Source organism: Gopherus evgoodei, chromosome 7, assembly GCF_007399415.2.
Source record: "Gopherus evgoodei ecotype Sinaloan lineage chromosome 7, rGopEvg1_v1.p, whole genome shotgun sequence".
NCBI classification, from domain to species: Eukaryota; Metazoa; Chordata; order Testudines; family Testudinidae; genus Gopherus; species Gopherus evgoodei.
The window spans coordinates 24,395,376-24,410,169 of record NC_044328.1 but is presented as its reverse complement, the minus strand read 5'-3'; the positions used below and the strand labels follow the sequence as shown (position 1 = coordinate 24,410,169).

The following is a 14,794-nucleotide window of genomic DNA, read 5'->3' as shown; positions in this document are numbered from 1 at the left end:
TTTTCGCTGATACAGACTAACACGGCTATCGCTGTGAAACCTGTCACCAATAAATTGTGCCTCTCCACTGCATATGTAGACACGATTTTCAGAGGTGTCGAGAACCTGTAGTTCCAACAGACTTCAAGAACACACAGCACAGCAACATTCAGATAAAAGACAAACAATGACTTCAGTGGGAGTTATGAGTGCTCAGCACCTCTGAAAAAAATCAGACCCTGTGTGTTTATAATGGACGGTTGTTGTTTTTTAATTCTCTAAACCAGTTGAGTTTTCTTTATGAGTGAATTGCCTTTGTGGTTTCTGTCTGAAAGCATCTCTCTTTTTTTATCCTGTGTGTCAGACAGTAGCTACCAGATCTGTCAAACTATGGTCTGTATATTTTGTATCTATGATTTTTTATGTGGTTTAAGTCATTCATCCAATGTTTAATGAGAGTCATTTAGATACTTATATAGTCCTCATCACTATAATTTCTGGGCAAATCAAGAGTTAAAGTAGTAACAAAAAGAAAAAAAAGGTACCCCCCCCCCATCCATGCCTTCTTTTTGTACGTTATTTAGACACATGCCTAGTCCAGACACAACTGTGCTGATATTATATCCGTTAGATCAGAGTTCGGCAACTTTTCAGAAATGGTGTGCCGAGTCTTCATTTATTCACTCTGATTTAAGGTTTCATGTGCCAGTAATACATTTTAACATTTTTAGAAGGTCTCTTTCTATAAGTTTATAATATATAACAAAACTATTGTTGTATGTAAATTAAAAAGGGTTTTTAAAATGTTTAAGAAGCTTCATTTAAAATTAAATTAAAATGCAGAGCCCCCGTGACTGGTGGCCAGGACCTAGGCAGTCTGAGTGCCATTGAAAATCAGCTCGCATGCCGCTTTCGGCACACATGCCATAGGTTGCCTACCCCTGCATTAGATTCATTTTACCACTGCTCATTAACTTTGCTATAGTTAACCTGTAGGCCAGTCTGTCTTTCATTGTATAGTGATTTCTCAGGCTTTTTACAGACATCACTAGTCGATTCTAGCTGAATTGAATAATTTAATACCAATATAAAAGTCATTTTTTCTCGAGGCACTGGAAGAAATTAAAATAATAATGTCAGATAATATTTTAACAAATCCACAAAAGCAAGGCCAGTCAGTCAAGAAACTAGAGTAATGGTTATGCATAGCCAGGTGCCACAATTATATGATTATAGCTTTGTGTCTTTGCCAGACTATTAATGTAGTTTACCTTTAGATGTGTTAATACAATATTTCAAGGTTTATAAATATACTGTATTCAAAAGCAATTTCCACATGGAACAGTGCAAGCAACTTTCAGTGAAAATTCAGGGAACTTCATAGCCCATATGCATTTGCACAAATCTATGTTTTTCAAATTCTTCCCAAACTCCAGTAAATAGGAATTTAGCATGACTCAATTCTCAGAACCCAACATGCATGGGCCCTGATTGCTCAGTAACAATTTATTGATAAATTAAAAAAAACCACAAGCAATTTTTGTGTTTGAGGTCAAATGTGACTTTTACTTTTTTATTTAGTGGGAGAATGCACAGATCTCTTTTAATGCTTACAAGTAGCCCTGAAAATCTTTCCAATGTAGTATATACAAAATCATTCCAGTTTCATATTAGTACCAGCAGATACAGAATAAACATGTCAAAGAACTGGAGACATTCTCTCCATAGTCTTGCAATGCTGGCATTTGCAGCAGTTTATAGATGTCATTATTTTAAATATTTAACCATTCTTATTTTTAAAGAAAACATTTTCTCTATTTTTGGTCATGTAAAAAATATAATTTGTTTCATGTCAGAACAACAGAAGAGAGGTATGTTTTTAGCAGAACTCTTCTCTTTTTAGAGTTAAGTATTATCATCATAATCATCCTCAAGAACTACCAACAAGAACTACAATATTATGCTTCCTTATAATGCTAGAGTAAAAATAGTCTCCCTCTGTTAGTCAATGTACTGCTTCCTGTCAAGGAGGTATTTCAAGAAGCATACAACTGCAATTGTCTTTGTTATCAGGCTATCAAATTCTGTCAAACACAGCATAAGACTGCTACTGGTAATGAAATGGCAGTGCAAAAAAGTTGCCTAGCACAAGATTAAGACACAGCGTGCAAGTGTGGGGGCAAAGGAGGGATTTAGGGATGGAGTATAAATTTATTTGGGAGGATAAGACGGTTACTCACCTTGTAACTGGTGTTCTTCGAGATGTGTTGCTCATATCCATTCCAGGTAAGTGTGCGTGCCGCGCGTGCACGTTTGCCGGAAACTTTTTTACCCTAGCAACTCCAGTGGGCCGGCAGGTCGCCCCCTAGAGTGGCACCACTATGGCACTTGATATATACCCCTGCCGGCCCGCCCGCTCCTCAGTTCCTTCTTGCCAGCTACTCCGACAGTGGGGAAGGAGGGCAGGTGTGGAATGGATATGAGCAACACATCTCGAAGAACACCAGTTACAAGGTGAGTAACCGTCTTTTCTTCTTTGAGTGATTGCTCATATCCATTCCAGGTAGGTGAATCCCAAGCCTTACCTAGGCGGTGGGGGCGGAGTGAGAAGTCGCGGCCTGGTGCACTGCAGAGCCAAAGGCCGCATCATCTCTGGACTGCTGAACCAGGGCGTAATGGGAAGCGAATGTGTGGACCGATGACCAGGTCGCCGCCCTACAAATCTCTTGGATCGGCACGCAGGCAAGGAAAGCCAGAGATGACGCCTGTGCTCTGGTGGTGTGAGCAGTCACACGGCTCATCGGAACGTGGGCCAGGTCATAACAAGTCCTGATACAGAAGGTAACCCAGGAAGATATCCTCTGCGAGGAAATCGGTAGTCCCTTGACCCAGTCCGCTACCGCCATGGATAACTGGGGGGACTTGCGGAATGGTCTGGTCCTGTCCACATAAAATGCGAGCGCCCGACGGACATCTAGCGAGTGGAGCTGTTGCTCCCTGCGGGACGAATGGGGCTTTGGGAAAAAGACGGGGAGGAAGATCTCCTGGTTAACGTGGAAAACTGAGACCACCTTGGGAAGAAAGGCAGGGTCTGGTCGCAGCTGCACCTTGTCTTTATGGAAGACCGTATACGGGGGATCTATTGTGAGGGCCCGTAGTTCTGACACCCGTCTAGCTGAGGTGATGGCCACTAGGAAGGCGGTCTTCCATGAGAGATAGAGCAGGGAGCAAGTAGCTAACGGCTCAAATGGAGGACCCATGAGCCGAGTTAGGACCAGGTTGAGATCCCATGAAGGGGCAGGAGGGCGGATCTGTGGATAGAGACGTTCCAGTCCCTTCAGGAATCTCGCAATCATAGGGTGGGAGAAGACGGAACGTCCGTCCCCTCCAGGATGAAACGTGGAGATAGCGGTTAGGTGGACCCAAAGGGACGACAACGCCAGACCCTAGGCCTTGAGGGACCAGATGTAGTCCAGAATAGTGGTGATGGGAATCTCCATAGGGAGAAGACCTTTCTCCGAACACCAACAGGAGAAATGCTTCCACTTAGCCGAATAAGTAGCCCTGGTGGAAGGCTTTTTACTGCCCAGGAGAACCTCCCGAACCGGGGTAGAGCAGCGTAACTCGGAGCCTGTCAACCACGCAGGAGCCATGCCATAAGGTGCAGAGACCGAAGGTCCAGGTGACAGAGCCTGCCGTGGTCCTGGGTGATCAGGTCCGGATATAGGGGCAGGGCAACCGGGTTGGCTACTGAGAAGTCCAGCAACATGGGGTACCAATGTTGTCTGGTCCACGCTGGAGCTATCAGAATCACACGAGCTCTGTCTCTGCGCACCTTGAGGAGGACCCTGTGTATCAGCGGAACGGGAGGGAACACGTAAAACAGGTGGGTCGCCCACGGGATCAGGAAGGCATCCGCTATAAGACCCGGGCTCCCGACCCTGAAAGGAGCAGAATGTTCGACATTTCCTGTTCTCCCTGGATGTGAAGATGTCCATCCGGGGACGACCCCACCTCTGGAAGAGTGAGAGGGCGACGTCTGGGCGGAGGGACCACTCGTGCGAGCGGAAGGACCTGCTCAGTCGATCCGCTAGAGTGTTTCGTACTCCCGGGAGATAGGAGGCAGAAAGGTGAACGGCATGGGCTATACAAAACTCCCAGAGACGCATCGCCTCGAGACATAGGGGAGAGGACCTGGTGCCGCCCTGCTTGTTGATGCAGAACATGGTCATAGTGTTGTTGGTGAACACCGCGACACAACGATCTTGAAGGTGATGGATGAACGCTTGACAAGCAAGACGGACTGCTCTCAACTCCCGTATGTTGATATGGAGGTCCAGCTCCTGAGGGGTCCACAGGCCCTGAGTTCTTCGGGCGCCGCAGTGCACCCCCCAGCCCAGATCTGAGGCGTCCGTAGTCAGGGATGCCGAGTGCTGGGGCGGATGAAACGGGAGCCCCGCACAGACTATGGACTGGTCCAGCCACCACCGAAGGGAGTCCAGTACCCTTTGGGGAACGGTGACAGCTGTTTCCAACGAATGTCTGGCCAGCCGGTACTGCACGATGAGCCAAGATTGAAGAGGCCTCATGCGGAGCCGGGCATATGCTGTTACGAACGTACAGGCCGCCATATGTCCCAGGAGGGCCAGACATGTTCTTAGAGAGGTCAGCGGGGCCGCCTGCAAGTGCAGAATGATGGCCGACAGCAACTGGAACCTGGGCAAGAGTAGCAAGGCCCTGGCTAGGGTAGAGTCCAGAACGGCCCCGATGAACTCTATCCTCTGCATGGGGAGCAGAGTAAACTTGTCCACGTTGATCACGAGGCCCAGGACTGCAAAGAGGCTGCTGATCCTGCGGTCGTGGTCGCGGACCTGCAGCTCCGATGTGCCCCGGATCAGCCAGTCGTCGAGGTAGGGGAACATGTGAATGCGGACGCGCCGAAGGTATGCGACGACGACTGCCATGCATTTCGTGAACACCCTCGGGGCCGTAGAGAGGCCAAACGGGAGGACCACAAATTGATAATGTTGGCGGTTGACCACAAAGCGGAGGAAACGCCTGTGCTGGGGGAATATGGCGATATGGAAGTAAGCGTCCTGCATGTCGAGGGCGGCGTACCAGTCTCCGGGATCCAGGGATGGGATGATGGTTCCAAGGGATACCATACGGAACTTCAACTTTACCATATACTTGTTGAGTTCCCGCAGGTCGAGGATAGGCCTGAGGCCCCCCTTGGACTTGGGGATTAGAAAGTAGCGGGAATAAAACCCCTTGCCCTTCTCGCTCTCTGGAACCTCCTCTATGGCTCCCTTGACGAGGAGCATCTGCACCTCCTGACGGAGGAATTGCTCGTGAGAGGGGTCCCTGAAGAGGGACGAGGGTGGTGAGTGGGTGGGGGGGGCGATGAAAACTGCAGGCGATAACCGGCCTGCACAGTGCGCAAGACCCAACGGTCCGATGTTATTTGGGTCCACGCCGGGAGGAAAAATGAAAGACGGTTGGAAAACTGCGGGGAAGGATCCGGAGGGGAAACTGATACTGCGCCCTCAGGCGCACCTTCAAAATGAAGACTTGGGTCCAGGAGGGGCCTTGGCGGAGCCTTGGTTTTGCCCCGTTTGGCCACCCGACTGTCTGCGTCGGTTGTTCCTGCCGCGGCGCCTAGTGAGGTCCTGCCGCGGACGGAACTGAGGATACGGCTGACGCTGCTGTTGTTGGTTCTGCTGCCGGAATGGCCTGCGCTGTGTCGCAGGCGTATGCATCCCCAAAGACCGTATTATGACCCTATTGTCCTTAAGGTCCTTTAATCTGGGGTCTGTCTTATCAGAAAACAGGTCCTGGCCTTCGAAGGGGAGGTCCTGGATAGTATGCTGGAGCTCTGGCAGAAGGCCAGAGACCTGAAGCCAGGAAATGCGGCGCATCGTAAGCCCCGAGGCAAGGGTCCGAGCGGCCAAGTCCGCAGCATCTAAGGAGGCTTGTAGCGAGGTCCTCGCTACCTTTTTGCCCTCATCCAAAATGGTGGTAAACTCCTGACGGGCGTCCTGCGGTAACAGCTCTGCAAATTTTCCCGCCGCTACCCAAGAATTAAAGGAGTAGCGGCTAAGGAGGGCCTGCTGGTTCGAGACCCTGAGCTGTAGCGCCCCCGCTGAATAGACCTTGCGGCCCAGGAGGTCCATCCGCCTCGCCTCCTTAGACTTGGGCGCCGGGGCCTCTTGACCGTGGCGCTCCCTGTCGTTCACCAACTGGACCACAAGGGAGCAGGGTGTCGGGTGAACGTGCAGGTATTCATAGCCCTTCGAGGGGGCCATGTACTTCCTTTCCACTCCTCGAGCGGTCGGAGGGATGGAGGCCGGTGACTGCCAGATAGTAGCGGTGTTGGCCTGAATAGTCTTGATAAAAGGCAGGGCCACTCTGGTGGGCGCATCGGCGGAGAGGATGCTCACGACAGGGTCCTGGATTTCAGAGACCTCCTCTGCTTGAATGTCCAGGTTTTGTGCCACGCGTCGGAGGAGGTCCTGGTGTGCCCTAAGATCTAGAGGGGGAGGGCTGGAGGACGAGGTACCCGCCACTGCCTCATCCAGGGAAGACGACGAGGAAACCCCTGGCAACAGAGCGTCCACGGGGGGTTCTGTCTGGGGCTGCACCTCTGTCACTGGAGGGAGCTCTGGGTCCTGGTGGCTGGACCTGTCTTCTGCTTCCGGGGAGGGAGGGGGTCTAGACACCGTTCCCTCTGGTGGCCTGCGTTCCGCCGCAGGGCGGGGAGTGATATGTTGCGAACCCTGGGCTTGGTGGTACGCCCATGGGGACCAAAACCCCCACTGTTGAGGCCCTCGTTCCTGAGGTGGAGGGTCCTGAAACAGGGCCGAGTGTCTGTCCTGGCCCAGCGTGTAGGCGCTCTCTGCCTGAGAGGACACGGATGGTTCCCTTGAAGGCCACGGAGGTGCTGAGCCAGTTTGATAGACCTCTCTATATGCCGACGCCAACGATCTCCTCGGTGCCGAGGATCGGTACCGTGACCCGTACCGGTGCCGGGATCGGGACCGGGAACGGCGTGGTAGTCGGTGCCGGGATCCGGATCGGGATCTGCCTCGAGGTCGGTGCCGAGAGCGGGACCGCGATCTTCGTTCAGCGCGGTGCCGGGATGGCAGTGGGGACCGGGACCTACCACCGACGCGGTGCCGGGAGGTCGACCGGGATCGGGGCCTACCACCGGCTCGGTGCCGGGAGGTCGACCGAGGAGGAGCTGAACGCCGAGGTGAACAGCTCCTAGAGTCTCGGTGCCGGTGGTAAGAGGAGCCAGACCGGGACCGTGCAGATGCTGATCGGCGCCGCGAGTGCGACCGGTACCGCCGGGGAGAACGGTGCCGGGACTGCGAGCGGCGCCCCGAGAGCGAGCGTTCACGTCTCCAGGGCGATCGGTGCCTGGACTCCGGAGACAGCGCTCTCAGCATCGGTTTGCCTCTGGAGGTTACCCATCCCAGGGGTGCCATGGTCTGAGGCTGCGATGGCTCCGTGAGCGCTGTCAAGTCCCGTGCCGAGGCAAAGGTCTCCGGCATAGATGGGACTAACAGCTCGACCCCTGATCTCAAGGGGGAGCTAGGAGGGGCTGGACTCGACAGACCTTCCGGACCCGGAGTCGACAGCAGTCCTGCAGGCGGTGCCGCGGCCAAGGTAGGTGCCGGGCGTTCCACTCGAGCCTGCCTAGGTGGTGTTCAAGACGTCGAGGGTCATGAGTCTGCTCCCGGTGCCGGGGATGGACGGTGCCGGGGAGTCTTGCCGGTGCCGGAGTAGAAGTGGCCGGTTGCACCGCCGGTACCGGAGTCAGTGCCGCTTCCATTAGGAGAGTGCAGAGTCTTTGATCCCTCTCCTTCTTTGTGCGAGGCTTAAAGGCCTTGCATATATGACACTTCTCACTGATGTGCGATTCCCCCAGGCACTTGAGGCACGCGTCGTGGGGATCGCTAGTCGGCATCGGCTTCTTGCATGCCGAGCACTGCTTGAAGCCCGGCGAACCAGGCATGAGCCCAGTGCCAGGCGCCGGGAAGGGCAACAGCCCACCCGCGAACCACTTATACAACTATATACGATAAACAACTAACTAATATACTACTTTAAACTGTCTATAAAACTATTTACAACTACGACTACGAACAGTGTACAGGAGAGGTAGGTACGTGGAGGACAGCAAGCTGCACTCCACAGTTCCAGCAACCGACACGGCGGTAAGAAGGAACTGAGGAGCAGGCGGGCCGGCAGGGGTATATATCAAGTGCCATAGTGGCACCACTCTAGGGGGCGACCTGCCGGCCCACTGGAGTTGCTAGGGTAAAAAAAAGTTTCCGGCAAACGTGCACGCGCGGCATGCACACCTACCTGGAATGGATATGAGCAATCACTAGAAGAAGAAGACTATTTAATGCTATCCACATCCACTTCCCTGCACCCAAAGAAAGTTATCTGTCAAAGTAAATAAGAAAAAAAACTGGACTGCCAACTTGATTTCAGTCTACTTCTATTTCTTCAATTTTCTTTGCCCACTTTGATTTATTTCATTGTCTTTTCAATTTTTGCTCTTCTAGTTCCAGAGCTGTAGTATGTAGAGACTAATCTCAATCAAAATCAACAAGCCATTGCAGGCTATCAGATAGTACTATAACAACAAGTATGATCTAGATCAGTGGTTCCCAAACCTGGTTCCCGGCTTGTTCAGGGTAAGCCCCTGGTGGGCCGTGAGATGCTTTGTTTACCTGAGTGTCCGCAGGTACGACTGCTCGCAGCAACCAGTGGCTGTGGTTTGCCATTCCCAGCTAACGGGAGCTCCGGGAAGCGGTGGCCCACCCTGCACCGCTTCCTGCAGCTCCCATTCCCCTCCTCATCTCAAGGATAAGGGTTGAAAAGGCAAACATTGGTGAGAATTCTTTTGGGGATGAGAAAAGTGTGCAAAGAAGGGTGGATAGATTTAAATCAAAGCGATTTAAATCATTTTAAATAATGATTTATATCAGCTAGCAGAAAAAAATAATTTAAATAATCATTTTAATTGGGTTTTGCATTTGTATTTTTCCTAAAGAAAAGTTGATTCTCATTGATTGGTAACCATCAAAATGTGATGATATACGACTAAATATGGCCTTCACACAAAATTTGGTGCTTCTTTTTGCCAATCTGGAGAAATTTAAGAATTTAAGAATTTGAAATTTGAAATTCAAATTCAATACACAAAACAGCATTTTAAAGTTTATTTTATATTAAATTCAATACAGAAAACAGCATTTTAAAGTTTATTTTATATTTATCATTACATAAAACACTACCTTAAATGTGCTGGGTACATAAGAAAAAAAGTTTATCAGAACATGTTCTTCATTTTTAATTGATTTATTAAACAAAGGAAGTATTGACTGTAGTTAGTGAATTGAATGGATTGTTTCCGGTCATCATGTCCTTCAAGATGTTAGAACTAGTAGATCTAGTCCTCTCACACCTAGTTTTCATTCATAGATGGGAAGAGGAAAACAAGCTTTCCTACTTTTTCAATTAAAAATTAGTTTCTTAACTTAACTTGAATGAACTGATCATTGAGCAAAACTATTTGAATAAACTGAAATAAAGAAAAATGTTGCCTCTCCACCTCAAGAACAGACTACTTGCTGTCAGAAGCTGGTTTAGCACATCAGCAAACTCTGGTTTCAGGTACTTCCACCAGTTCAGTGGTATGACTTTCTTTAAAACTTGGCAGCTAACACATAATGTTTATATTAAATACAAACAATAATATTAAATGGTTATAAGTTCAGGCCTTAACATAGGTTGTGAAATTAAATTTTTAAAAAATAAACCTTTAATTTAAATAAAATAATCCAATTTAAATAAGAAAAAACAGATTCTTTTTAAATCATCAATTTTTATCCAACTTGGTGAAAAGCTAAACTTCCACCCTGTCCCCTGATCCACTGGGAGAAGAGAACCAACATTTCCAACATCCCCGCTTACAATCAGTAAAAAGTCAATTAGTAAGAAAAGAGTTGGTTGGAGAAAAATGGTGCCCATCATGTTCAGACCATCTTTTGGAAGCCCACACAAAATATTAAAATACAGATGTAGAAGTATGATGAGAAAGATTGCAGACTTCAATTTTATGGAAGTACTAGAACAGGGGTTCATAGATTCATAGACTCTAGGACTGGAAGGGGCCTCGAGAGGTCATCGAGTCCAGTCCCCTGCCCTCATGGCAGGACCAAATCCTGTCTAGACCATCCCTGATAGACATTCAGCTAACCTACTCTTAAATAGCTCCAGAGATGGGGATTCCACAACCTCCCTAGGCAATTTATTCCAGTGTTTAACTACCCTGACAGTTAGGAACTTATTCCTAATGTCCAACCTAAATCTCCCTTGCTGCAGTTTAAGCCCATTGCTTCTTGTTCTATCATTAGAGGCTAAGATGAACAAGTTTCCTCCCACCCCCTTATGACACTCTTTTAGATACCTGAAAACTGCTATCATGTCCCCTCTGTGTCTTCTCTTTTCCAGACTAAACAAACCCAATTCTTTCAGCCTTCCTTCATAGGTCATGTTCTCTAGACCTTTAATCATTCTTGTTGCTCATCTCTGGACCCTCTCCAATTTCTCCACATCTTTCTTGAAATGCGGTGCCCAGAACTGGACACAATACTCCAGTTGAGGCCTGACCAGCGCAGAGTAGAGCGGAAGAATGACTTCTCATGTCTTGCTCACAACGCACCTGTTAATGCATCCCAGAATCACGTTTGCTTTTTTTGCAACAGCATCACATTGTTGACTCATATTTAGCTTGTGGTCCACTATAACCCCTGGATCCCCTTCTGGGTTCTCAGATTTTTGTACTAGTGAACCCTTTCATATAGCAAGCCTCTGAGTGCAACCTCCCTTATACATTAAAACCACTTTTTTATATATTTAACATTATAAATGCTGAAGGCAAAGCAGCGTTTGGGTTGGAGGCTGACAGTTCATGACCCCCCATGTAATAGCCTTGTGACCCCCTGAGGGGTCCCAACCCCCAGTTTGAGAACCCTTGTACTAGAACATGGCCAACAAGTGAACTGCGCACATGCATTCTCTCACTCTCTCTCTCTCGCACATGCACACACAATTTAATTTTGACTTTCAAGTCTTTCAGAGAACAGGTCAAGCATGAACTTGTCTCTCTCACCACAGAAGTTGATCCAATAAAAGATATTACTCCCCCCCACCCATCAATCAAAAACCAAGTCAGTTATGATTAAAAGTCTCCTTTTCTCTAAGAATAAAACCATTTTTGCACAACACTATTATCAACTGACCCCCCCAACAGGAATGCAATTACAATGAAGGCAGCACTGTTTTGCTGATATCAAGATCTAGAATACTTCATTTTCAGTAGTTTTCCCAATAGCAGCTCAATTTTAAGAAGCAATTACCATTAATGCAATTATCTGAGTGTGCTCCCTAATGGTTTTCAAATGTGTGTCACTGAGATAACGCAATACCTTCTTTAAAGTGACTACAAACTAATGAAAGTTAAACATGCTGAAGATATGTTCTGAAGAATGCATTTAGTGAGTATTCAATAGTAAAGCAATAGTGGGCTCTGATATATAACTTAACACAGAGTGTAACCCACATAGCAAAGTATAAAATTAAATATAACATAGGTGGCATTATAGCCTGGAGTTACTGATTTCATCCACAAGTTGAGTAATTTTTAATGTCAGCAGCATATTACATGTGGTGTTCTCAGCCAGGTGTTGCAATATTAAATAATGGAAAATAGAGTACTCACCTGAAGAAAGAAGTAGCTACACGCTGTAAGAAAAGAAAACAAAGGGAGAAGTTAAAAAGTTGTCACTTGTTCTCCATTTTCAAAAAACTTTATTATTTTAGAATGACAGTAATGGAGAACTAGAAAGTTGTTCAACACAACACTCTAGCTCTGATTTTAAAACTTTATGTCCCAAAACATCAGCTTATTTGTATTGTAGTAGTGTCAAGAAACGGCAATAGGGCCCCACTGTGCAGAGCAATGAACAAACGTAGTAAAATACAGTCCCTGAACCACAGAGATTATAATATAAATTAAAAGAAGATTAACAAGTGGGTGTAGTAAACAGAGGGCAATGTGGGATGGAGGATGAGGATATCTGACTAGCTGTGTGTAAAAGGAGCAGAATACATTTTTTTATATATATAAATAAGGAAAGAGAAGAAAATATATCAGTAATACAGCCTACTTCATGCAAAATGCCTATTCTTAAAATATCTTTAGTTGCTAAAGAGCCAGTATCTGTTCTATGCATCCCCAGAGAAAACAAAGTGTTTGCTGTTTGGACATGGAGAAGAAGCTTCCAAATCTATGCCTGTGAATTATTTAGGTTTCTACATTACATATTTATACAGAGCAGGAACAAGATTTTGCTTGTAAATGTTTGTGACTTTCGCACACACAAATTCAGGATTAACTGGTTGCAGTCTGATTTCTCTGAATGCCAAGTAGTACCAATGAAGATGCCAAAAAATGTCCATCTAGTAAGAGGATTACATCTCCTCTGACAGGCCCTTTTCTTCTTGTGAAGGAATGCTGAAAGAGCAATTCATACAGCATCTGGCTCCAAGGGGTCTCAAACATACCCAGCGATCTCCTTTTTCATGTAACAGCAATACACAATCTAAAAGTTTTGCCTGTCTTCAATCAATTGAATACAGCTGGCACTGAACCCTCCTCTTCTCTGTAGCCTCTTTTAGTGCCTGGTTAAGGAGCTCTATGGAATACTTCTTGTCATAATCTAGTTCACATTCAACTAATTGAGGTTAGAAAATAGAGCACAAAAAGGGGGCAGAAGGCAGAACAAAGAGGGAGATGAATCCGGAGAAACAGAAATGTTTGCCAGTTTATCAGAGCTACACTTTATTCCAAGAGATCCAGAAGCAATTTATCCATTCCTGGTGGGTGAATTAGAAGGTCCATAAGTTGCCTGTAGAATATTGCTTTATATGATCCCTACTGTAGCTGATTTTATTACACATCAAAAAGAAATGGAAGTAACTACCGGTAATTCTATAATAATTCTGCATTATAAAGATTAACAGGCCACAAATGCTTCCAATAGCCCACTGAATTCAACAAACAATTATTTTTCCTGCACATTCTGCACAATACCATCCTGCCCTGTGCATTTGTCCTCCTTTCCTACTATGCTCTTAACTTCTACCACCACACTAAACCTTTCAGCCACTATCCTCCAATTTGTGAATGTAACCTACCAGCATAAATAAGTAGAGACAATTTTGCTCCCATAACTATTTGCACTCACAGTTTAACTATATATCTGGTCAAAATTTTTCAAATGAAATATTTGAATGCAAATGTTGAAAATGGTCTTTACTCAACAGCAAAAAACTTTTAATTAAAGTTATGACTTCACAGAAAAAGATTATTATTGCAAATAAACTACCCCCTTCGCCCAACTGTAACGATAGACAAGGTGGGTGAGGCAAAGTTTGATTGGGACATACTCTGTGTAACAGCTAAGTATTGATTAGTTTCATACAGGAAGTGGGTTAAGGCAAGTAAGTGTTTAAGACCTGCAGCATGTGTTTGCAGGCCTATAATACATCATATTTAAATATTTATTAAAGAGAAACAAACTGAGCTAAAATAGGCCATGTATTGTAAAACATACTGTTTAGAAAAGGGTTACTAAGTACATGAATATGAAAGTCATGGTCCCATATTCTTCCCTTCTCTAAGACAAGTGTGTGGGCGGGAGGAGGGGTAGAATACCAGTAGCAACTAATCGAGAGAGCACAGGAGGAGCAGCAGTATGGTTTCCAGGTCTCATCTCTTCCAAAGAAGCCCCTCTGCCTCCATCCCTGAAGTCACAGATTCTCAGAGGCACAACACAGAACTTGAAGACCAGGGGCAAGACTGGAGCAAAAAGGGTCCATAAGCCATCTTTGCACCTTCCCAGTCCTGGGCTGCTCCGGGGACTGGAGAGCCCCAGTATAACTTACACAACCCTGGGGTCCTGTCTAAATTAGAGCAGCTTCCTCAGACTGCCTTTTGGGCCACAGTGTTGCTGCTTTGTCTCATTCCCAAGACCCCTGCACTCAAGCCCTGTTCCCAGCACTCCCTATGCCAAGGCTGGTAAGGAGGTAGTATCACAGGGGGGGGCGGGTTGCATAGGCTGGGGGAGGCTTTGCCTCCCCACCCATCCAGGTGTGACCCTACCCCCTGCGGCAGCATGCAGGTCCATTGGGGTTGGGACTATGCGCCTTCCCGTGCTCAGGAGGTGGGAAGGCTGGGGCCAAGTCGTCACCTGCCTTCCCCAGCTGGCGGTTCATGCACTGCCCATGCACACGGGACCATTATGACAATTCTGTTTCACTTCCTGCATAACACAGATAATATAACTTAACCCAGTTATTACTATATCACCAGTCCTCTGCTTCCAGAGATTCCCCCCACCAAAGGTAACACAGTACTAAACTTGTCCACATTATCTTCCATGGTTTCTTGCCTTCCATGGACATTCAAAGATCAGCAGTGAGTTTTGTAGGTATGTAAGGACATCTGGGGGCTTAGAGACTCAGACTCCCCTCTATTCCCTCTTCCCGGCAGGGATTTCCCTACACAGCCCCTCAAATTTCCCCAAAACTCCCTCCCCCCATTACATGCAGTGTTGCCAATTTAGTCAGTTGGAAATCTGAACTGAAACTGAAACATTAATACACACTTTAAAAGCATATACAGTGTATGAGAAAATACTTGTACCTGAGAAAGCATAATGGGTTTGAAAAG

The 14,794-nt window shown here is 46.9% G+C and overlaps 1 protein-coding gene across 2 annotated transcripts in view; it reads right to left on the bottom strand.

Annotated features, from left to right (window-relative positions):
- Positions 1 to 14,794, bottom strand: part of PTPRE (protein tyrosine phosphatase receptor type E) — a 244,273-nt gene that overhangs the window by 168,357 nt on the left and 61,122 nt on the right. For both annotated transcript variants that reach the window (XM_030570079.1, XM_030570083.1), the window contains exon 2: positions 11,780 to 11,802. The gene's annotated coding sequence lies outside the window, so the exon portion shown is untranslated. The remainder of the gene's footprint in view (positions 1 to 11,779; positions 11,803 to 14,794) is intronic.